At 39.9% G+C, this 25,093-nt stretch overlaps 1 protein-coding gene across 1 annotated transcript in view; it reads right to left on the reverse strand.

The window, feature by feature from the left end:
- The window catches only part of HPGD (15-hydroxyprostaglandin dehydrogenase), a 149,005-nt gene that overhangs the window by 36,759 nt on the left and 87,153 nt on the right, over positions 1–25,093 (reverse strand). The window lies entirely within an intron of this gene.

Here is a 25,093-nt window from a genome sequence, read left to right on the forward strand (position 1 = left end):
CGTAAAAATTATTTTTTTGGGCTGGAGCTACACTGAAAAAATGTACCTGTTCCGACTTACAAACAAATTCAACTTCAGAACAAACCTAAAGACCCTATCTTGTTTGTAACCCTTTACCTACAGTAATTAGTATTCATCTGCCCGGAGCTCAGTTTTTCCTTCATATTAGTTTTTATAATAAAGTCCTAAAAGGCATACTTATTAGTAATGATGAAAGACAGCTATTTTTCATTTATCTGTGAGACATATTAGTGAAATTCTTGCTTTATGGTTCGCACTGATAAATTACGGCTCTAGAGTTCTGTTTTTATTCCATTTTTTAGTACCAGGGTCAATCTTTGTCCAGAATGTGGGCATTCCCTTATGTTTCTGTAGGGTTTCTGTTCATTATCACAATACTTATCCAATATTATAAGGTGCAGGTAAATTTGTTTTACCAAGAATTTGATCTGAGGACACTGGAATAAATTCATTCTGCTATTATGCTTTTGATATTTGCCAAATTTTGGGCAAATGGGATTATTTTTAGCGCTCATTTGTTCTCATTGTTGAAACATGTTTAGGCTAGATTCGTTTGGCAAAAAGAAAAGTTGTAGTTTGTCATTAAGCATTATAATGACAATCACTAAGCAATTTATTCGGAACACTTGTACACTTGATTTGTGCAGTTATATAGTCAGCCAATCATGTGGCAGCAGTGCAATGTATAAAATCCTGCAGATAGAAGTCAGGAGCTTTGGCTAATATACAAATTAAAGTAGAAATAAAACTAACTTGTAAAAAAACTAAGCAGGCAGCACTTTACTAGACATGCTAACGAACATTTACCTGCCTGTTTACAGTCGTTTTTTTATTGTGCACTGAGCTGCACATGCACAGCTCAGCGTGCATTCTAGACCCACTCCAGCTGTGCCAAAACAACTGACTCCTGTGCGCATACAAGGGATGATGGCATTCCAGCCAATCAAGAGGCTAAAAATCCCAGCAGATGGGAAGTAGCCGTGCAAAAGATGACAGCGGACACTGAGGATTGAAACAACTGCATCAATGAAAGGTAAAGGTGAGTATTTTTGGGGGTTTAGTTTTACTATGAGCTTCAGTATGGGAAAAATATTCTGATCTTAATGATTTTCTTCTCTCATTTATTTTTTTTATTGGAGCTTAGACCAGAAAAAAATTATTACATTATGTTGTAATAGGTATACATTGGGTTACATAAACAATCAGCAAGCTATATCACAGTGAATATGTTTCAATGGGAAAGCACGCACATCCTACTTCTTCACTGTGGATGTCACTTACAATTTTAAGGTCTAAACTGCAAATGAGCATTTTTCAAGTTATAACTGTAAATTAATAAACGATTAACAAAGAAAAAAGGGGAAAAAAAATAACATAACATATGTGTACCAGGGTATGTAGTTCTATGAAACAGTCATCAATACAAGAGGATAGTGAATCAAACAATAGAGTTTAATCATCTTTTGGATAGTGTAAGACCCATGGCTTCCATTGTGGCATGAAAGAGCCTATGCTGTTAGATTGTAAAGTATTTCTCATACTGGTATTGGTATGTAATTCTGTTAAATACTTCAGAAATATTAGGTGTCAAAGCAGTTTTTCATTTTGCAGTGATAGTAAGGCACGCAGCTATCAGTATATGCGTTGTCGTGCTTCTAAATTGGGTGGGAATGTTATTGATTTGAAGGTTAGGTAGGGCACGATATGGGGTTGGTTTATAATATAACCAGTTATAGATGAAATAAGGACAAATACTGCATTCCAGAAGCTACGTAATTTTTTTACAATCCCATAGGATATGAAGAATGCAGCTCTCATTTCACATTGTCTCCAGCAGAATGCAGTTTCTAAGGGGAAAATTGGGCTAGTCTAACAGGAGTTAGATACGTTCTATATGTCATTTTCAACATAAGTTCGAAATGGCTAGTGCAGTGGGAATAACAATAATATGCTTTAAAGGCTTGTTGCCATTTCGTGGGGGTAAATGTGGATCTCAGATCTCTTTCCCAGTTGATCATATTAGAGGACTTGGGAAAGATCCCTTCATGTTGGAGAGTGGAGTAAAACTATGAGAGACCTTTGGGTTTGTTAAAATGTTTTTACAGATATTCCCACGACTCTTTATCAAGCATATAGTGGATATTCAGGTGGTTTGTGTGAAAATGCTGCACTTGAATCTAGGAGTAAGGTACAGTGACAGTATATTTGGATAGTAGGTCTTTATATGTCAATATGTTGCACTCTATTTTAAGGATTTTAACAATGGATTGCATAATGGTGTCTGGCAAGGTTGTTTAGGTATTTCTGTAAACTGCTGATCTTTGGGGATTTTTACACACAAAAGTCTCTAGGGTTTACTAGGAAAATAAAAAACATCCAGCAAACATTAGTTCTAAAGCCCCGTACACACCTACCGATCATCGGCCGAACGATCGGCTGTCTTTTGTCCGAGGGCTGTCTTGTCTGTTGAAAAGTGCAAAAGACTGCACACGAATTTTGTCGGCCAACAACAGCCGACTGCAGAAGTGATGTCATGTGATGGTTAACTTTCCTTGTCTTTTTTCTTTTCTGAGCATGCCCAGTCTTGCAAATCTGCTGTCTGTCGGCCGAAATCTGTAGTGACTGGCGAACAATCGGCCGTTCTGGTGTTGGCCAACAAAAATTTTAATGCTTGCACGACAGATTCTGTTCGGCCGAAAATGCGCTGTCGGCTGTCGGAAGCATCATACTAACAAGCCTACAATCGGCCTATCGGTCGTCGGCCAAATCTTTACGGCCGACAATCGGTACGTGTGTACGGGCCTTAAGACTATGGTAAATCAGATAATCAGGCTTTACAACTCTGGTTAGTAGAAAATCAACTCGGAATGTACAACATATCAAACTCAGAGTGATGGGCTACAACAGCAAAAAAACATGGGGGGAATTAATAAAACATGAAAGAGACAAGTTCTATCTCAGCTGGTACATTTGCTCATAGCTACCATTGTTTCTTTCATTTTTCCCCCACACAGCTTATTAAGTGAAAATGTAAACGCTCATTGGCTGTGCTCCAGTTGAGCCAAAGTTAGGACAAAGTTTGTATCAGACACTTTATTAATTCCCTCCAAGTCAGGTTCCATTCCTGTGAGCCAAGAACAGAAAGCTAAGGCTGCAGTAGGCAAAGGATTACCAAAACTGTATTCTTAAAGACTTCAAAAATGTAGCTTGGTCTGCTGAATATTGATTAAGGCACACAGATGGTAGGCTAGTCATTGGATACGATTCCAATAGGATGCCTTTGAGGTGTGCTAGAGCAGGAGATTCTCCGCATGAATATGTAGCTGATGAATCTGCAGAAAATTGTGTGTTACAATCATGTGAGCATAGACAAGAATTTCAAAAGGAATGTCTGCGGAATGTGGAATCTATGCCATAAAAAATTCAGGCTGTTTTGAGAGCAAAGGAAGGTCCTACCCAGTAAAAATAAAATGTTCCTCATAAATTGCCTAATGAGTATATACACTGTATAACTCGGTTACAGTATATTGGAAAAAATATATTTTTTTAACGTAAATTCTAGGCAAGCATCTAAATATGGAGTTGAAGCACATATATTATATTGTCAAAAGTATTGGGATGCCTGCCTTTACATGCACATAAACTTTAATAACATCCCAGTCTTAAGCCCCGTACACACGTACCGATCGTCGGCCGAAAAGCTTCGGCCGACGACCGATCTGCCGATTGTAGGCTTGTTAGTATGATGCCTCCGACAGCGCACATTTGGCCGAAAAGAATCTGTCATGCAAGCATTAAAATTTTTGTATGCCGACACCAGAGCGGCCGACTGTTCGCCAGTCAGTACAGATTTCGGCCAACAGACCGCAGATTTGCAAGACTGGGCATGCTCAGAAAAGGAAAAACACAGGGAAAGTTAACCATTACATGACATCACTTCTGCAGTCGGCTGTAGTCGGCGGACAAAATTCTTGTGCAGTCTTTTGCACTTTTCAACAGACACCGACAGCCCTGGACAAAAGACGGCCGATCTTTCGCCGACGATCGGTACGTGTGTACGGGGCTTTAGTCTGCAGGGTTCAATATTGAGTTGGCCCACCGTTTGCAGCAATAACAGCTTCAACTCTTCTGAGAAGGCTGTTCACAAGGTTTAGGAGTGTGTCTATGGGAATGTTTGACCATTCTTCCAGAAGTGCATTTGTGAGGTCAGGCACTGATGTTGGGCAAGAAGGCATAGCCCGCAGTCTCCTCTTTAATTCATCCCAAAGGTGTTCTATTGGGTTGAGGTCAGGACAGAATATTTTTGACTACTAAGTGCCGGTTCACACATAAGCGATATCAGACATCGCATGTGATTCGCAGCGCACTGCTTTGCAAATCACATGCGATGTCTGTGCGTTGCGAATTCAGCCATACAGATTGTATGGCTAAATTTGCATCGCATTCAGACCAGTCACATAGGACCCTTTTTTTTGTCTGCACCATAATCGGATTGCATGGGTATTCACACCTATGCGATCCGATTCATGTCCGAATTGACAGTTCACACTGCGATATGCAAACTGATTTGGGGGTATCGTTAACTTTGTATTGACAACCCCAGCGATTCACATATGGCAGTGTGAACTGCCTGCAAGTTGAGTGTGATGCGGGAACCCACAGTGGATTCACAGGGTTCCCGCATCACATATGTGTGAACCAGCACCAAAGGGATGTGGTGGGTTTTACTCTTTGACACCTGGCTACACATTTGAAAGCTAAAGCATAGCCATGTCGAAACAGGAAGGGGACATCCTCAAATTGTCCCCACAAAGTTGGGAGCATGAAATTATCCAAAATGTCTTGGTATGCTGACACCTTAAAGAGTTCCCTTCACTGGAACTGAGGGGCCAAGCCCAACCCCTGAAAAACAAACCCACACCATAATTCCCCCTCTACCAAATGATTTGGACCAGTGCACAAAGCAAGGTCCAAAAATACATGGATGAGCAAGCTTGGGGTGGAGGAACCCGACTGGCCTGCACAGAGTCCTGACCTCAACCCAATAGAACACCTTTGGAAAGAATTAGAGCGGAGACTGCAAGCCAGGCCTTCTTGTCCATATCAACACCTGAACTCGCAAATGCGCTTCTGGAAGAATGGTCAAACATACCCATAGACACACAACTAAATCTTGTGGACAGCCTTCCTAGAAGCACTGACGCTGTTATAGCAGGAAAGGGTGGGCCAACACAATATTGAACCTTACAGACTAAGACTGGGATGCTATTAAAGTGCATGTGTTTGGAAAGGCAGGTGTCTCAATACTTTTGACAGTATAGTTTATATAAGACCTGTTTTACCCAATAAAGGATTTGTGCTTCTGTCCATCCACTCCAGTATTTTACATAGCCCTGACAGATAGCGGATCCAGGGGCTGACCTGACTCTTCTCTACTGCAGTTAAGCAATACAGACGAGTCACCTCCCTGCCCTCTAATCTGTTACTAGACAATGAAGTAGTAGCAGAAATCTGAAAAGCAAATTCCTCCTCTGCTTGCTTACTCCACTTTGCTCCTGTCTACGCAGCCCTCTTTATTGACTCCTAATTCTGGCCTCTCCTCCTTTAATCTACCAGTGCTGTTGCAAAGGGGGATTACAAGATACTGGTACTGAACTTACATTCAGGTACTTACACTTATTGCATTAAAAAATATATTTAATTATTCAGCTTCTAAGGTTTTCCTGGAAAGAATAGGTAAATAAAACCAGAATATTTGCTATAACCATGGGTCGGGGGTCATGAAGTCATTACCCACTGATATATTGATGCTAGGTATAACAGCAATAACATTTGATCAATTTTAATGAACAACCAAATGAATTGGTATTTTTTTTTAGATCTGCCTGGAGTGCAGCTTTATACTAAATACTTGTGTCTGGAAAATCCACAGATTATTTAAAATTCTTTAATATTAGTTGCCCAAGTTGTATTTCTTCTTATCACTGCCATGACTACTGAATAATCCAAGGTAATTTGAAGCAGTTGGGGAAGCATTTGAATATAATTCAGGAAATGAGTAATACATACTAAAACTAATCTCCACAGCCAGCTGAGCCACCAAGAAATGTCATCGAAACTACTTGTCCACAATAATAGCAAAACAAACATACTTAGAGGTTGGATATGTGCTTTTTTTTTTTTTTTTTTTTTTTAATCATTATTCTGATATAACTTTTATGCATCCCAAGCATATATAAATATAAATGGTCTCTGTCAAGCATTACATTTAGGATTTAAAAGTTACCCTGTAATAATATTTATTTTTTGAAGACTGCATAAAGTATAAAGAAGACATTATAAATACAGTTCTTATACTACCATTTCCTGTGAAAGTCACTATTCATAACTTGAATTAATCTGGTTGCAGAAAGCAAATAACAAAGCAATTAATCCAAATCATATTTTAACCATGCCTTACGTGACATTTAATAATTAAATACAAGGTAATGCGACTATGGCAGAGCTACAAAGTACTTTGCTTATCTTTGCTTGATTAAGGTTTTAACTGAGCCAACAAAATCTCCAATATTTGGCGACCGTTGGCCTGGTGACTGACAAGCTGTTTTTTTTTTTAGAAATAACAATTCAAAGGACTGCCAACTCAATAACATTTTCAGAATTTATTTTCTGGACAATAGATTTCAAATTCTGGGTCCAATTTAGTTGACAAGGCATGCATTGTGACTAAATTCTGCTTGCTAATTTACAAAATAGATAAGTCCATCAGCCTGGCACATGTACCTACGCCTTTGGTAAATCTGAAATGCTTTTTAGACTAGGTTCACACTGAGGCTGATTAAAAATAGTGTGAGTTCAGCTTACCACTTAAGCCCCGGAAGATTTTACCCCCTTCCTGACCAGGCCCTATTTTGCGATTCGGCACTGCGTGATTTTAACAGACAATTGCGCGGTCGTGCGACGCTGTACCTAAACGAAGTTGACGTCCTTTTTTTCCCATAAATATAGCTTTCTTTTGGTGGTATTTTATCACCTGTGCGATTTTTTGATCATGCACTATAAACAAAAAAATAGCGACAATTTTGCAAAAATAACAATATTTTTCAAATTTTTTTATATGAAATTCCCCCAAAAAAATGTAAAAATCTAATTTTTTTTACATTTTTGGCCAATTTGTTTTCTGCTACATATATTTGGTAAAAAAAAAAAAAATCACAATAAGCGTATTTTGATTGGTTTGCGCAAAAGTTATTGTGTTTACTAACAAAGGGAAAGATTTTTGTCATTTTTGTTGTTTTTATTTTAACGAGTAATGGCGGCGATCTGCGATTTTTTTGCGGGACTGCGACATTGCGGCGGACAGATCGAACCCTTGACTGACATTTGACACTTTTGGGGTTACCAGTGACATTACTACAGTAATCATTGCTATAAATATGCAATGTTACTGTAAAAATGACACTGGCAGGGAAGGGGTTAACTTTATTGGAGAAGGAGGGGTTAAGTGTGTCCCTAGGGGCGTGATTCTTACTGTGCAGGGATGTGGCTTTACATGTAACAGCAGAGATCTACGGTCTTACATAGCAGAACCGTTAGATCTCTGCTGTTACACAGGGAAGAATGACAGGCGGCTTTGTTTACATTAGCCGCCTGCCTTTCTCCCTTCACAGTGGATGATCGCGAGTGCCCGGCGGACATCGGGTCCGCCGGTCACACGCGCGGACTTGTTAGGGAACGAGCGGGGGCGGGAGCGCGCCTCCAGTGGTGCGCGCTCGCCCCCTATTGGCTCACAGGCTAGTGACGTACCGGTACATCATTTTGCCTGGCCGGGGCTGACCGCCGCAGTATATGTACTTGCGGCGGTCGGCAAGCGGTTAACTCGCATGATTTCAAACCGGTATTTTCAGTCCAACTTGGGGGACAATTTCACAGACATCTGTGTGGGTTCCTGCATGGATGTCTATTGAAATCGCCCCCCAAAGTCACCAGAAGTAGTACAGAAATAGACTTTGCGGCGCCGCACCGACAGTTGGCTCCGATTTGACATGTCAAATCGGACCAATGTGAATGTGGGCTTAGCTTTTAAGCACTTCATTAGTAAAGTATTATTTTAGTCACTTAGTCCATTACAAAATGGCAGAAGATGCTTTCTGCATATTTAAAACATATTACTTGTTTATTTTTTTTGTGAAAAACGAGTTGTCCTCCCTAAAATGACATCCGTACACTAGGCAGATTGTGTTCTGGAAAGCTGGGATTATAAATAGACTGGCTAATTTAACATTGAACCTATTTAAATCCACCTCCATTTTCCACTTGGTGCATGTTGCACATCCTAAGTAAACGTATCATTAGTACCAGAGGATGCAAATACTGCGCTAGAGCCTTGCTTTCTCCTTTATAATATTTAACCTTTTGGCAGCATATCACCTGCTTTTTGCCAGAACACAGTTTTAATACAAGCTGGGTTCACACTATTGCTATGTCAGACATTGCTTGTGATTCGCACAGCATTGTTGTGCAGATCCCATGCGATGTCTGTGCAATGGGAATTCAGCCATACAGTTTGTGTGGTTGAATTCGCATCGCATTTAGACAAAAATGGTGCAGGACCCCTTTTTTGGTCCGCACTGTAATCGGATTGCATGGGTGTTCACACCCATGCAATTTGATTCCTGCACCATTTGACAGTTCATACGGTGCTCTGCGAACCGATTTGGGGGTGTCATTACCTTTGTATAGGACAATGTGAACTGCCTGCGAGAGATTTCCCTGCATCGCAATAGTTTTAACTCAGCCTTAGGGGAAATAAAGTCATCTTTATATACACTATATTACCAAAAGTATTGGGACGCCTGTCTTTACATGCACATGAACTTTAATGGCATCCCAGTCTTAGTCCATAGGGTTCAACACTGAGTTGGTCCACCCTTTGCAGTTATAACAGCTTCAACTCTTCTGGGTAGGCTGTCCACAAGGTTTAGTAGTGTGTCTATGGAAATGTTTGACCATTCTTCCAGAAGAGCATTTGTGAGGTCAGGCACTGATGTTGGACGAGAAGGTCTGGATTGCAGTCTCCGCTCTAATTCATCCCAAAGGTGTTTTTTTCTTTTTTTCAAAACCAAAGGTGTTCTATCAGGTTAAGGTCAGGACTCTGTGCAGGCCAGCCAAGTTCCTACACCCCAAACTCACTCATCAGTGTCTTTATAGACCTTGCTTTGTGCACTGGCATGCAGTCATGTCAGAACAGGAAGGGGCCATCCACAAACTGTTCCCACAAAGTTGGGAGCATGAAATTGTCCAAAATGTCTTGGCATGCTGACATCTTAAAGAGTTCCCTTCACTGGAACTAAGGGGCCAAGCCCGACCCTGAAAAACAACCCCACACCAAAATCCTCCCTCCACCAAATGATTTTGACCAGTGCACAAAGCAAAGGTCCATAAAGGCATGGATGAGCGAGTTTGGGGTGGAGGAACTAGACTGGCTTGAACAGAGACCTGATCTCAACTTGATAGAACACCTTTGGGATGAGATAAAGCCCAGACTGTGAGCCAGGCCTTCTTTTTTTTTTTCTCATAAACAAATTTTTATTTTGTTAAAAGCAAGGCATAACATGAAATGAGCCAGGCCTTCTTTTCAAGATCAGCGCCTGACCTCACAAATGCAGTTCTTGAAGAATGGTCAAACATTTCCATAGACACACTCCTAAACCTTGTGGACAGCCTTCCCAGAAGAGTTGAAGCTGTTATAATTGCAAAGGGTGGACCAACTCAATATTGAACCCTACAGACTAAGACTGGGATGCCATTAAAGTTCATGTGCGTGTAAAGACAGGCGTCCCAATACTTTTGGTAATCTAGTGTAACTGGATACCTATGTATTGACTGGAACACTTTTCCATTTTAGTTTAATTGCACAAAGTGTTAATATACTTAGGGCGACAATGTTTTTTGAGTTAGAAAAGGAACAATTTTGCCAGTCTCTTTTTTATTAAGTCTTAAAATTATCAATACATGCCTTTCAGGTTATATCATGTGTGCCTATCACAAAAAGATCTAGACAGTTTTTGGAAGCATTTAATTCAACATATTAAAAAGAATACATTACAACACACTTTAGCTGAGGTAATACCTATTTCTATATTTTATGTTTACAGTCCTCTTTTTCAGTTTGTTATAAAGAACAAAAGTATGTAAAAATAGTTATTTTGTGTGAAACGGAATTCATTTTAAGGATGTTAGTACAGAACTGGCCTTTCTACTAAAAACATTGTGGCTTATGGACAGTTATAAGCAGCTCTGATTCAATGTGTTGTTAATCAATCACGGGAAATGTTGCTTTGTGCAGTAAATTAACTAGCTGTGCTGTATATAGTTTGAGCATCTGCTGGACAACCAGTGCCAGAAAAACAAGGGAAGTTTTCAAAAGGAAACAGAAACATAATGGAGAAGATGGCTAAGAGTGATATGTCAATGACTTGTTGCCCTGGATGTTAAAATCAATATTTGTGCAATTGTAGATTACAATATATATATATATATATACACACATATATACACAGACACACACACACACACACACACACAACATCTCACAAAAGTGAGTACACTCCTTACATTTTTGTAAATATTTTATTATATCTTTTCTTGTAACAACACTGAAGAAATTACACTTTGCTACAATGTAAAGTAGTGAATGTACAGCTTGTATAACAGTGTAAATTTGCTGTCCCCTCAAAATAACTCAACACACAGCCATTAATGTCTAAACCACTGGCAACAAAAGTGAGTACACCCCTATGTGAAAATGTCCAAATTGGGCCCAAAATGACAATATTTTGTGTGGCCACCATTATTTTACAGCACTGCCTTAACCCTCTTGGGCATGGAGTTCACCAGAGCATCACAGGTTGCCACTGGAGTCCTCTTCCACTCTTCCATGAAGACGTCACGGAGCAGGTGGATGTTAGAGACCTTGCGCTCCTCCTACTTCTGTTTGAAGATGCCCCACAGATGCTCAATAGGTTTAGGTCTGAAGACATGCTTGGCCAGTCCATCACCTTTACCCTCAGCTTCTTTAGCAAGGCAGTGGTCACCGTGGAGGTGTGTTTGGGGTGTAATGGAGATTTGAGGCCTACAATGTTTTTTACCTTCAGCTTACGTTAATGATAATCTTTTTTTATTAATGTAACTTACAGTGAAATACTGCTTGGACATTCTGACAAAATGGATGCCATACAACTGTGAAATTTTCTTTTCTCTAGACCATTTGGTTGCATAAGTTATGGACACTGTGGGATGGCAACAAGCTGACAAAAGTTTCTTCTTTAGACTATTTGGTTGCATAACTGCATTGTTGCATAACTTATGGATGTGGGATGTCAGTTCAAAGGAGATGGGAGGTGGGGAATGGAACAGGAAGTACTTGACCATAAATGGTAGCTTGTGTGTTAAAGAGGCGCCCTGTATTAAAACCCTCTCTTTCCTCCCCCTCCCCACTTGTTGATATGTGGAAGGGAGTGTCTCTACCTGGATGGGTGGGAGTAAAGGCAAGACACACTTGTCTTTGTACTCCTCACCTGGTTGCCACCACACACGCTTGACACCATCTGAACCAAATAATTTTATGTTGGTTTCATCATATCACAGGTATTCATTTCCAGTAATTCATGTCCTTAGTCTGCTTGTCTTCAACAATCTGTGGGCTTTCTTGCATCATCTTTAGAAGGGGCTTCCTTCTGGGATGAGAGCCATGCAGACCAATTTCATGCAGTGTGCGGCGTATGGTCTGAGCACTGACAGGCTGACACCCTACCCCTTCAACCTCTGCAGCAAAGCTGGCAGCACTCATACGTCTATTTCCCAAAGACAACCTCTGGATATGACAATGAGCACGTGCATTCAACTTCTTTGGTCGAACATAGCAAGGCCTGTTCTGAGTGGAACCTGTACTGTTAAACCGCTGTATGGTCTTGGCCACTGTGCTGCAACTCAGTTTCAGGATCTTGGCAATCTTCTTATAGCGTAAAAATGTATACTAGTGCGCTTTGAATATAGTATTTTCATAGGGAAATAATAAATTATGACAATATATTAAAGTGAAAAAATGTTTTTTAAATGCTCTAAAAAATAAGTGCTGTGAAAGTTTGTGAACTATCAGCATAAGTGCATGTAGCGAAAAGTGGTGCTCAAGAATAAATACGGTTCATAAATCAAATAAATGCAATGTGAGAAAAAAGTTCATAGGGGTCCAGGTGGTATTGTTGAGTAAGCAGTAAGTGAACACAGCTGACGGGATCAAGTGATGCACGCACCCCCACGGTGATCAAACAAATGGGTGGCTGCTTACCAGAACCAAATAAACACAGTGCTGATATATATCCTATATGGTATATTGAGCTGAGCCTCAAGGGATGCAGCAAGCGCCTTCAGCAGCCCCGATCCATGCATCTAAACTTCTCACACGTAACACCGGACTTTCCAAGTTTGACATGCAAACAAATGAAAGGCTAATAGTGCATTATCCTTAAAACGCTTTATTCCAATAAAAAGGTTGTACTTACATGTAAATAGAGATAATCTGGCATTGATACACAACAGAGACAAGAAAGCCCGGCCGCCTGCAGTGCGGACCGAGCATGGTGACGATGCGGCTTTGATTTATGAACTGTACTTATTCTTGAGCACCACTTTTTGCTACATGCCCTTATGCTGATAGTTCACAAACTTTCACAGCACTTACAGTACTTTTAAGAGCATTAGTTACATTTAAAAAATAAATAAATACATTTTTTCACTTTAATATATTTTCATAATTTATTGTGTCCCTATGAAAATCCTATATTCAATTATATTATTAATAATAATAATTAATAATATTATAATTATATATATTATATTCCTATATTTTTACTCCATATTTTCCCTACAGTTCAGGGATTTCTAAGTGCTGCTTATATATAGTTGGACTAGTGCATCCTATTTCCACTATTTACACAATCTTCTTATAGCTTAGGCCATCTTTATGTAGAGCAATAATTCTTTTTTTTCCAGATACTCAAAGAGTTCTTTGCCATGAGGTGCCATGTTGAACTTCCAGTGAGTATGAGAGAGTGATAAACACCAAATGTAACACACTTGCTCCCCATTCACACCTGAAACCTTGTAACACTAACGAGCCACATGACACCGGGGAGGGAAAATGGCTAATTGGGCCCAATTTGGACAATTTCACTTAGGAGTGTACTCACTTTTGTTGCCAGCGGTTTAGACAGTAATGGCTGTGTTGAGTTATTTTGAGGGGACAGCAAAATTACACTGTTATACAAGCTGTACACTCACTACTTTACATTGTAGCAAAGTGTAATTTCTTCAGTGTTGTCACATGAAAAGAGGTCATAAAATATTTACAAAAATGTGAGGGGTGTACTCACTTTTGTGAGATACTGTATATATATATATATATATATATATATATATATATATATATATATATATATATATATATATATATATATATATATATATACATATACATACATACATATACATATACACACACACACACACACACATTTTTTTTAAAGTCCAAATCAAATCTACTAAATAGCTTTATAATTATTTAATCGTGTTTGGTCACATAACAAGCCTTGCAAATATCAACCATATCCATGTTCACATTGTTTTTATTGCCATTGAACTCCTTCACAGGCGTCTACTGTTATCTATACAATGTTCACAAAGCTCTCAGCTTTCCATATGTCTACATGAACATTTCCTACTGGGCATGTCAGATACATCGTGAGCTTATACATACTCTTGAGAATTCAATAATAGGAAGTCATAACGACAGTTTTTGGGCGCTATAGTAGATCTAGATTCTTAAACAATTACTGCCAGTTCTCAGACTAGGAAAATGCCGGTAATTAAGGCCAATTTTGACCTGATGTGCAGGGGTACCACCAATACTCAGAACTGGCTGTATCCATACTAGGAAGCTTTATAGCAGGGGGTCCCCAACCACCGGGTCGTGGCCTCTCTGCAGCCGGGCTGCAAGTGCGGTGTGCCAGCGAGCAGAGAGATGACATAATCTCTCACCACCTGCCCTGCATTACTGCATTTTTTGTCCTCACTGTGCCGCCTCGGGCAGTAGAGAGAACTCATCTCTCACAGCCCGCCCTCACTCTGGGACCCAGTAAATGCGCATGTGCTTAAAAGCTGGGGAGAGACTGCCAGAAGCCACTTACTCTGCTGACACTTTTTCCTGCCACCAAATTGATTTTACATTTAAAAAGTGACAAGCTGCATCTGTTATTTTTGGTGGCAAGCAACAGTGAGAAGATTCAGTAGGTGGCAGGATAGTGACAATCTGCATCTGGTGGCAGGTGAGGTGGCAAGTGACAATCTGCATCTGGAGGCAGGCAACGTAGCAAGTGACAAGCTGCAACTAGTGGCAGGTGACGTGGCAAGTGACAATCCACATCTGGTGGCAGGCGACGTGACAAGCTGCATCTGGTGGCAGGTGACGTGGCAAGTGACAATCTGCATCTGGTGGCAGGCGACTTGGCAAGTGACAATCCGCATCTGGTGGCAGGCAACGTAGCAAGTGACAAGCTGCATCTGGTGGCAGGTAATGTGGCAAGTGACAATCCACATCTGGTGGCAGGCGACGTGACATGTGACAAGCTGCATCTGGTGGCAGGTGATGTGGCAAGTGACAATCCACATCTGGTGGCAGGCAACAGTGCCAAGTGACACGCTCAGGGCTCCCAATGATCCTGCATTATGGCAAGTTGAACTAAATTATCTTATATTACAGTGTAATTTCAGAAATAATAGCTCTGCAAAAACCTGTCCTGTACATAGAGTATCTGACACTGCTAAATTAGGCATAACAGGTAGGTATGTATGATGATCACTTTTTTTGCTATTTACTTGATCAGATGTTGGGGATCAGACATTCTTCCACATCTGCTTTCTCTCACAGGCAAATAATTAACCATTGGGAATGACTATAGTAATGGAATATCACTGCTAAAGGAAAGGGTCTTATGTGCCAGGCAATGATATTAGTAGCCAGGGACAGTTGCGAGATTGCTTAGAAACCCAAATAAATGCAGGTGCATAATTTACCTTGTATCATGTATAGATTAATTTACATAATAATATATATTGCACTACGGTAGTGTTGGCACTTATGTATTAAGAACAGGTGAATAAAATACAGTTTTACCATCTGCATGCACTGATCTACACACTGATTACTGAAATTATTTTGCACTACGTTCTATTTCATAGATTTACAAAAGGACAAACAATATGCTGTATACCCTAAATTGTATGTAAACTCTAACAAGGAACTTATTTTATTTGGTCGATTTTGGTCTGTTAAAAGGAACATTGAAGTTTTCTATCCCTTTTTGATAACTGCAACAAACAAACAAAAATAAAACCTGTTGATCCTGCCAGAAATACTGAGCTGAAATCTACAGCTCTCTTTGTCTCCTCTACCGACTTTTATGAGTTAGCATTGTTCCCAGTTTTCTTCATGAACTACAGAGCAAGAACAACTCCCTCTTATGTTAAAGAGATGAGGAGAGTGAGGTGTTTGGTAGTCCTAATACACTTCCTGTCCTGTAGTGACAACACTGCTTCTCTGTACCTTGGAGGTACGATGAGAAAGTGTTGTCACCCTAGGACAGTGATGGCGAACCTTGGCACCCCAGGTGTTTTGGAACTGCATTTCCCATGATGCTCATGCACTCTGCAGTGTATTTGAGCATCATGGGAAACGTAGTTACAAAACATCTGGGATGCCAAGGTTCGCCATTACTGCCCTAAGACATGAAATGTGTTACTGGCGGGATCAACAGGTGGAAATAAAGCAAAAAATACTGTAAAATTTAAACTCCGTATCCACAGCATATAAATAAGCTACAATATATATTTTTGTTCTTGTTTTAGATATGTTTAAAGTCTATGGAGAAAACATACATTTAATGATATCCACGTTCGTTTATTATTTATATGAACATAGCAGAGAGTCTTTACTATATAAAAATATAATGCAATGTAACAAAATTCAGCATGCTCATTGTATAAATAAATAATTGCATACATTGTCCACTTGAACAATGCCATACAGAGATAAATAAATTGCTCTGTTAATTACAGTCGCTTGTTAGCAATGTACAAAATATTTGTACAGAGGCTACACGCACATGGATATAAACACACAGCACAGTTCATTCCAACTATGACTAATTTAAACAAGGCCAGGATTATTAAGCTCAATGTGTTTTTCTGTATTTGCTGTAATTACAAAACATTGCATATGACCTCGTCACATACACCAAATAATTAAGCTGGCTTGGCTGGTAAACTCGAAGCCATGGTATTTAGTAAAGAATGAACTTTGAAATGTACACAAGTAAAGTAATCCAAGAACAGTTATTGTTCAGAAATGACTCCTGGACTTGTTCCAAACCAGGATGTAATATGGCAACTCACTCAGGTGCAATCTGAAGTTTAACTCCTAGTTAAAAGTTGAATCATCAGTTGAACTAAGGACATTTCTGTAGACATAATGGGTACTGAACAAAACACTTGGCTGAAATAATAAGGAATTGCTAGCTATAGCAACATAGAAATAAATTATCTATTGCTTTCTTTTCAAACTAATAAAGAAGAATTATAAAGAACTGTAGATTCTTATACTCGAAGGTTCCTGCTGACTCTTATGAGTATAAATGGCTCTGCCACCATTCCCCTAAAGCAGGGATCTCCAAACTTCTTAAACAAAGGCCCAGTTTACCGTCCTTTAGAGTTCAAGTGGAACTCTATCATTTTCAGGAAAGGAAGCTGCCATCTTGTCCTCAGTTTCATCTTCAACTGCCATGATGCTGTACATATGATCAGTTATAATGCCATTGTATAGTTTGACAGTTTGGTTGAGAGCACAATCAATTGTACAGCATTTCCGGCATGCCGGTAAGGTACCTGTTTTTTTAAACCAATAAATTGATGGGTTTACTTCCACTTTAAGAGGGGGCCTGACTGTGGCCATTGAGAGTAAAATAGGTCCCAACATCACTGGGAATAAACAAACAATGTGCCATCTTTGGTGTAAGGGGGAGAAATAGCGCTCCATTGTTGGTGTCAGTGGGAGGAATTGTGCCCTATCGTTGGTGTCATTGGGAAGAACTGTGCATCATCATTGGTGTCATTGGGAGAAATTGTGCCCCATCTTTGGTGTCATTGAAAGTAAATGTGCTCCATTGTTGGTGTCATTGGGAGCAATTCAGCCCCTTCATTGGTGTCAGTGGGGTGAATTTGCCCCATTGTTGGTATCAGTGGATGAAAACTGTGCCCCAAGGGTCAGATAAAGGCAAGCAAAGGGTTGCAGTTTGGAGACTACTGCCCTAAAGCATTCAGCCTGGGAATAAGAGTTCTCAATAAGGTTTATATGGATAGACACCTAGTATGCAAAATTATATTGTCCATGGATCCGGAAACCAGCAAAGATGTCCCCCCACCCCAGAAACGAGTGAGGGCGCCCCTTCATGCAGAGACAGCCTGGTCCGCAGGTCTGGAAGAGCCTGCTTGTGGCTTGCCAGACCAGATCCTCTTGGAATCTCTGGTGGAGGCCTTGACTTTTGATACCTTGCTTTGAGACCCGGAAAGACAAAGAAGCCGCTTAGGAGCTGAGGAGAAGGGCCAACGTCTATGACAGGGCTCCTTGCCCTTGGTAGTCTGTGGAAGAAGAGTACTCTTCCCCCCATGAGACACTAACAATATCATCCAAGGAAGCTCCAAACAGGGATCCCCTACAAGAGGACCATCATCTTAGCCAGACAATACGCAGAAGGACCACTGCTGATACAGGCAGCCTAGAAATCAAAGGTGCCACATCCAAAGAGGCATCGCAGACAAACTATAGACCCTGGACCAACCAGTCCGCCAGCTCTGTGTTTAGCCGGTATCCTAAATGGTTTGCTTGTTCCATGTGGTAGGGGAACCAGACCCTTAGGATGAATAGTACTGTCCTCCCGTGACACACCTCCAGATATACCAGGTGTCACAGGGTCAGAATCTATGTGTGGTGTACTAGATTCTTGCCATTTGAATACTAGTTTGGATTAATAATCCACTAAGTCCTTATAATATTTTGTCTGCTTTTTGATCCTCCTCTTTCATCATCAAAATGTCCCTTAATTCTTGGCTGTATACTCGGTATGCCTCTTCCTGGTTGAATGGAATCAGTTTTTCCTTGACGTCGGTGATTTTCTTCTCAAGTCTAGAGACCACCTTCTTTTTCCTCTCCAGTAAAAAGGCAAGAAAATCGTGACCTGCATCATTGAAAAACTGAAACCATTCCAACAATTCCGTATTCCCCTGGTCAGGGGTGACATTCCAAATAAGACTTGTGGGGACCATCTTTTCTTCTACATATAATTCAAAAAACACGATATCCCATGCGGCATGGGTGTCTTCTGTTGTGATTAGCTGTGATTGGCCAAATCTAATCACATGGTACAGAAGGGCTGTGATTGTCCATGTCTGTACCATGTGATCACTGTGACCAATAACAGCTAGCAACACAATTGTATACAATGGATGGCATGAAAGGAAGCCAATCATTTTTTACAATTGTCATGTGATCTGCTGTAATTGGTAGACACAGCCAGTGACAGAACGCCTCGTTGTGCAGTGCCTTCTCAAATGCAGTTCACTCAGGAGGAAAGGCCTGTCTGGCCTTCAATCTGCTAGATGCCGAGTGTGAAGTTGTCAAACAGATTCACTTTAAAATTACAAAAGATCAAAAACCTACCTCTTTCAGCCCGTCATGAATGCAGCTGCCAGACTCATCCACCTTACCAACCGCTCATGGTCTGCTACACCTCTCTGCCAATCCCACCATTGGCTTCTGCTCACTCAATGAATGCAAATCAATTCAAAATACTAACAACCACCTACAAAGTCATACACAACTCTGCCCCCAGCTATATCACTAAACTTCACAAAATACCAACCAAATCATTCTTCTCTCCTCCCAAGACCTCCTTCTCTCTAGCTCCCTCATCACCATCTCCCATGCTCACCTCCAGGATTTCTCCAGAGCCTCTCTTATTCTCCAGAATTCCTTGCCAAAATCTGTCCTACTATCTCCTACTCTATCCACCTCTGTGTGATCCCTGACAAGCCATCTCCATAGAGAAGCCTATCCAACTTCTTCCTAACAACTGAACTTTTATTTTCATAATCAGATAATCCAATTCACAGTTAATACTTTGGTATCATGTGACCCTCCCTTTTAGACTCTAAGCTCTAATAAGCATGGCCCTCCTAATTCTCTTGTCTTGAATCACATAATTTCCGTACTTTCTGCCTTCATTTTGTAAATCACTGTGCAATCAGTTAGTGCTATATAAACCCTGAATAATGACAACATAATACTATTTTACTTGCCATAGAAAATCAGGAAGAAAGGCAAGAAAATGAATTGAGCAGATTGAGGGGAGCATCCCAAACCTAGCAACCTAACTAATTGTACTTTTTTACATTTTTAAATGTGCTACAATATTTGCTAAAATATACTACATATGCTGGCCCTTCAAAGAGAAATAGCTGTACAAAAGATGTAGGAATTGAATTAAAGGACTGTGAATTATGGTTCCAGCCTTAATGGAATAGAAGTGGGATATGTTTATAACCTGGAAATTTATTGTAGCTTTGCAAAGCAATGTATTCTCTCAGGCTGAATGAAAGGACACACAACTGATGGGGCAGTCCTTGTCTACCTTCACTGCAAATATATTTGGTCACAAGCATAATTGGAAAGTGAGCACTTTAATATAAGTCTCCATGTCCAAATGTTTGTAATTAAAAGATAAGCATGTGGATCCATTTGTCTCTCTTGATGGATTTTCACTGGTATCACTCTAACTTTATGTGGCAATAAATTAGAGTGGAGTAATATTAGGTAGCAAATATATAGCTTGTATTTACAATATAGTTCATAGATTCAGGCATTTACTCTTCTGGACATCCTGCTTTATTAAAATAAAAGATGTTTCTGACTACAATCCCAATACGTTCAAGTGATTTATATTTTTTAAACTGACTTAGGAAACATTTTTGGCATTATCTGATGTCTATTATCTGTTGTCTGTTTAGCAAAGTGAAAAGCATATAAAAAACACATAAAGATGTTGCCTACGTAAATGGTCATTTTAGTGACATGCTCATTAATATATCGCCCTGCGTACGTAAACCTACAGATCACATATGGATCATATTGATGTATATGTGTAGCTAACAGCCATTATGCTTCTAGTGTGACATTTGAACACATGCTCTTCTATCTGAACTCATGCAAAACCCACTGACTGTCATTTTCAGGCCCTAAGGAAAGCAAAAGCAATTGTCTAGCCCCAATTTTATGGGACCCTGAGAAGCTGTATCCTCTGTAATAAGATCACAGAGTTGAATATACTGTAGGTTTAACGAGAATGTTTTTTAAAACTTTAGTCGGATAATGACCTAACTATAAGGATCTAGAAAACCATGACTGACAGAAATAAATTCCCCTTTTCATGCACATTATTGTATAACATGAATATGTAAAATTTTTGGCCCTTCTATACCTGTTAATTACTACAACCCTATTTGGTGGTTCTGTGACAGTCAGGGCTTTCTGCTATTACGAATCCCAAGCTGGAAAGAAAACACAGTGGGGTATGTGCTGGAGGAAGCCCAGCTATACATACACTGCTAGGCCTGCATTCTCAGCACAGCTGGCCACAAGTTTACACAAGGGTAATCTCAACAAACACAATCTAGATTAAGTAAATGGTTATGTAACCCTTATGCAAGTCAAAATGCATCTGTAATGTAACAAAAATGTAAACTGAAGCACCACACCACTGCTAAAAAGTCCAGATATGACTTTATTCCAATAAAAGGCCAGGGGGCAATCAAAAGAGTAAAAATACATTTTGGGGTCCAAAACTGTCCCCTTTATCAAGGTTTGAGATTAAAACCAACATATATGTACTAGAAGTTAACTGGACCTGTAATTGTATTTCTTACAGTTTGATTACAAGCACGGGTCTTGTCAATAGCTGGTTTGATTGCATTGTAAATTTTATATAAGTTAAAATGCATCTGTAGGCATGGCTTCTTTACATCCCTGCACACATTACTGTACTGTTGCACAGGATGACCTTGTATGGCTCCAGAAGTGGAAGGTTTTGTAAGCTTTTGTAAGCCTTAACATACATACAGTGATACAGTACATACAGTGTAATGATGTGTTATGGCTTCTCATGTGCATGCCTTGAAGCGACTAAAGTAAACATGATGACATAATCACACATTAAACGCACTGGATTAGATTGATTAACTAAAGGAGTAGATAATATCCTGCTGGGGTACTTCTCTTTAGTGAATTTTGTTAGTTACTAATTTTACAAAGTGGAATGGGCAAAAGTGGTACATAAATGTCTTTATATCTGTGTAAGGGTTTGTGCTGTTCAAATTTAAGGGATGTGGCTGCCAGGGCCAGATTTCCCAATAGACACATGTAGATACCAAATATAGAACCCATTAATATTTTGGGGCTCATAAAAAAGGAAACATTATATTTTTACATACTTATGGATATGTTTACTATGCTCCAATGGCAGCTTGCTATTTCATCTTGTGACTCCAATGTACCAGACCCCCCTATTCTGCACCTCACCCCCTGTGTTCCTCCATGCCACCACTCCTATCTTCCTGACCCATTCTACCACCAGCCAACAGGGCTGCAACATAAATACAGTGATGAGTTGCTATTCAGAAGCTGGACATATGATAAGTGGTCAGAGGCCTCCCTGGCTGCACTGGTAAGTTAAAAAAGTCCTATAGTTAGACAATTTTATTTTAATTGTTGCCTAGGGTTACTCTTCAACTTAAGGATCTTACCAATGATTCTTTCTAATAAACCTAAATTTCTAATTTTAGCTGGACAGTTTGTACTTTAAAGTGAAAACGTCATGAAAACAGCTAAATACACAGTTGAAACACAGTTACTATATTTACTGTTTTACATGAAAAATGTGTACTTTTGACAATCACATATCTGCTTATCTTTTTAACCACTTCTGGACTGGAAGGTTTTACCCCCTTAATGACCAGGCCATTTTTTGCGACACAGCACTGTGTTACTTTAACTGACAATGGCGTGCGAGGCTGTACCCGAATAAAATAGTTTTTTTCCCATTAAAAACAGCTTTCTTTTGATGGTATTTGATCACTCTGCGTTTTTTTTTTTTTTTTACGCTATAAACAAAAAAAGAGTGACAATTTTGGAAAACAAAAAACAATATTTTTTACTTTCTGCTATAAAACACAGCCAGTAAAAAAAATATTTAAAAACATCAAATGTTTTCATCATTTTAGGCCAATATGTATTATGCTACATATTTCAGATAAAAAAAAGTGTATATTTATTGGTTTGTGCAAAAGTTATCGCGTCCACAAACTAGGGGATAGATTTATCGCAGTTTTATTTTATTTTTTTACTAGTAATTCCGGCGATCAGCAATTAGCGGGACTGCGACATTGCGGCGGACATATCTGACATCTAACTGACACTTTTGAGGGGACCAGTGACATTACTACAGTAATCAGTGCTAAAAATATGCACTGTTACTGTACTAATGACACCAGCAGGGAAGGGGTTAACACCAGGGGCATTTAAAGGGTAAAGTGTGTCCCTAGGGGGTGCTTGCTAACTGTGTGGGTGATGGACTCCCTAGATGAACATAGAGATATGTGTTCCTGAATAGCAGGAACACAGGATCCCTGTGTTCATCTGACAGACAGACAGAATGGCAATATGCCTTGTTAACATAGGTAGACCACCGTTCTGTCTCTATGGGGAGGGATCGCAGGTGGTCCGCCGGACCCGCTGATTGGCTTCCTCTGGCCAATTGGCATGCGCCCCCACTGGCTATGGCACAGGTACGTTGTTTCGCACAATAGAGTCTACCTGCCGCAGTATATGTGCAGCAAGTGGTTAAGTATATTTATAGCCAGTTCTTATGTTGTTCTAGATAGAATGGGGAAGAGATAGAAACCTTGTCAAGCTTTTCCTTGTTCAAATATTTTATTGAAGAAGTAAAAGATTTACAAGCACTGATCACAATAAAGATAATGAACAATTTGTAAGGTATTATTTACAGACCAAGTTATAAGAACCCATGCTGAAGAGTGAACAGGAAAAAAAACTTAAAGGACCATCTTTTAGAAGTGAATTCTGAAGTAATCTCATGGGATGAAGTGGGTGACCCCCAAGAGAACTATTAGGCTGAAAAAAACTTGAAAATTAGGCTTTGGTAGGTCGAGGGCCTAAAGGAAGATATCTAATGTAGGCTCTGTCAGGATGCTTTGGATTGCGGAAAAAGAAATAAGAGCCTTTCAGTGACATTAAATTAATTGAGGAAGATTGAAAGAATAGGAGGTAAGAAAGGCAAAAGAAAAAAGAATGAGGGGGGAGGAGGGGAGGCGCCCCCAAGAGGTAGGGGGCAGGAGGGAGTGGTTTCCCTGGGGGGTAGCTGGGTCTTTAGTGGATTGCAGCTGAACGAGTGAATTGTGTGTGCATGTTGCGGATTGAGGAAGTAGCAAAGAGTCGCTGAAGTTGGAAGGTAAAAAATTAGTTATGCAGGGGCTCCAATGTTTTTTGTATTTGACCACTCTATCCAACAGCAGAGCCTCTTTCTTAGCATGGATCATTGCTTGTGTTATTCTATGCTTGGTTGCAAGGACACAAAGGGTGGGAGATTTTCACGCTTTCGCGATTGTTTGTTTAGCCCCAGTGGTGATTTGGATGAGTAGTTTGAATTGATGGTGGGTTATAGCCACGATAGCATGGGAGGGGGAGGGGGTATTGTGGTAAGGGTTTTTGTTTGGAGGTTCTAACAACTGGGCATATAAAGCCCCTCCTATGAGGCTCACTTTTGCAGGTGGGTTAAAAAAGAGGCAGTTGAGGAGTAGAGGGGCCCCATCAAGTATTTAATTTAATCCTTGTCCCTATTAGGTAGATCCACCCTCTCTATTTGTCCGAGTAACCTTTGCTACTGAAACAGCAAATTATTTTTAAAATTTTACAGTTTTCACCAGAGATAATAGTAGATCTTTAAACACCGGTTTCTGTGAAAAATGTTTAAGATGGGAATTTCCTTAAATTTGGATAAATTTCTTCTCACTTCCCCTTTCTTCTCTGGAACAGGAAGTGAGTGGACAATAAAAACAAACTGACATTGTTCATCCTTACTCTATCTATCCAGCAGGTGATACACACTGGCATTTCCCGCTACTTCCATGCTTGGAACTGGCAGATCTCTTTGTAAGTGCACGGATTAATTTGTCACGACAATCATTTTACCGGCATGTGGATGAAGCGGTTTTACCTTTTTATGTGATATCTATACTTTTTAATAAATATATACACTATATGTGACCCCCTGCTTGTGGCTCTGTGCAGTGAGCCTTTAATTTTCCCCAGACAGTATCAAGTAAACCTTCTGACTGTCCCCAGTGGTGAGAAGCAGTACTGCCGGGTGCCCCCCATTAAGAAAATGGAGCTGATTTACCGTGCGCGAGGGATTCAGTGGATACAAATGCACATGTTGCTGCTTTCCTCTGTCAGCTTTAACATCAGTCAGTGTATTTTAGTTCTGTTGCTCACGTGTGGTGGATTTCTATTAACTGGTGGAAGATACTTTCTCTGCAGTGATATTTGGGCTTTCGCTTTGGATTTTATTTACACTGATTTTTTTTTGTAGTATCGTGGATGTTTGTTGTGCATTATGTTTTAAGCTTCTATTTTTCTGTATTGGATGTGCTGCACTAATTTTCTTATCAGTTTGTTTGGGTAATGTAAAATTACCTACTGCAAGCTGCCTTTTTTTAGTGCTGCCCTCTCGCTCTGTTTAAAAAAATAAAATAAAACATTACATATTTCAACTCTAAATTTAGCTGTTTAACTAGAGTTTTGACCTACAAGTACCAGTAAATATGGGCTGAT

The sequence above is a fragment of the Pelophylax lessonae genome (genome assembly GCF_965119305.1).
Source record: "Pelophylax lessonae genome assembly, chromosome: 1".
Classification (NCBI taxonomy): domain Eukaryota; kingdom Metazoa; phylum Chordata; class Amphibia; order Anura; family Ranidae; genus Pelophylax; species Pelophylax lessonae.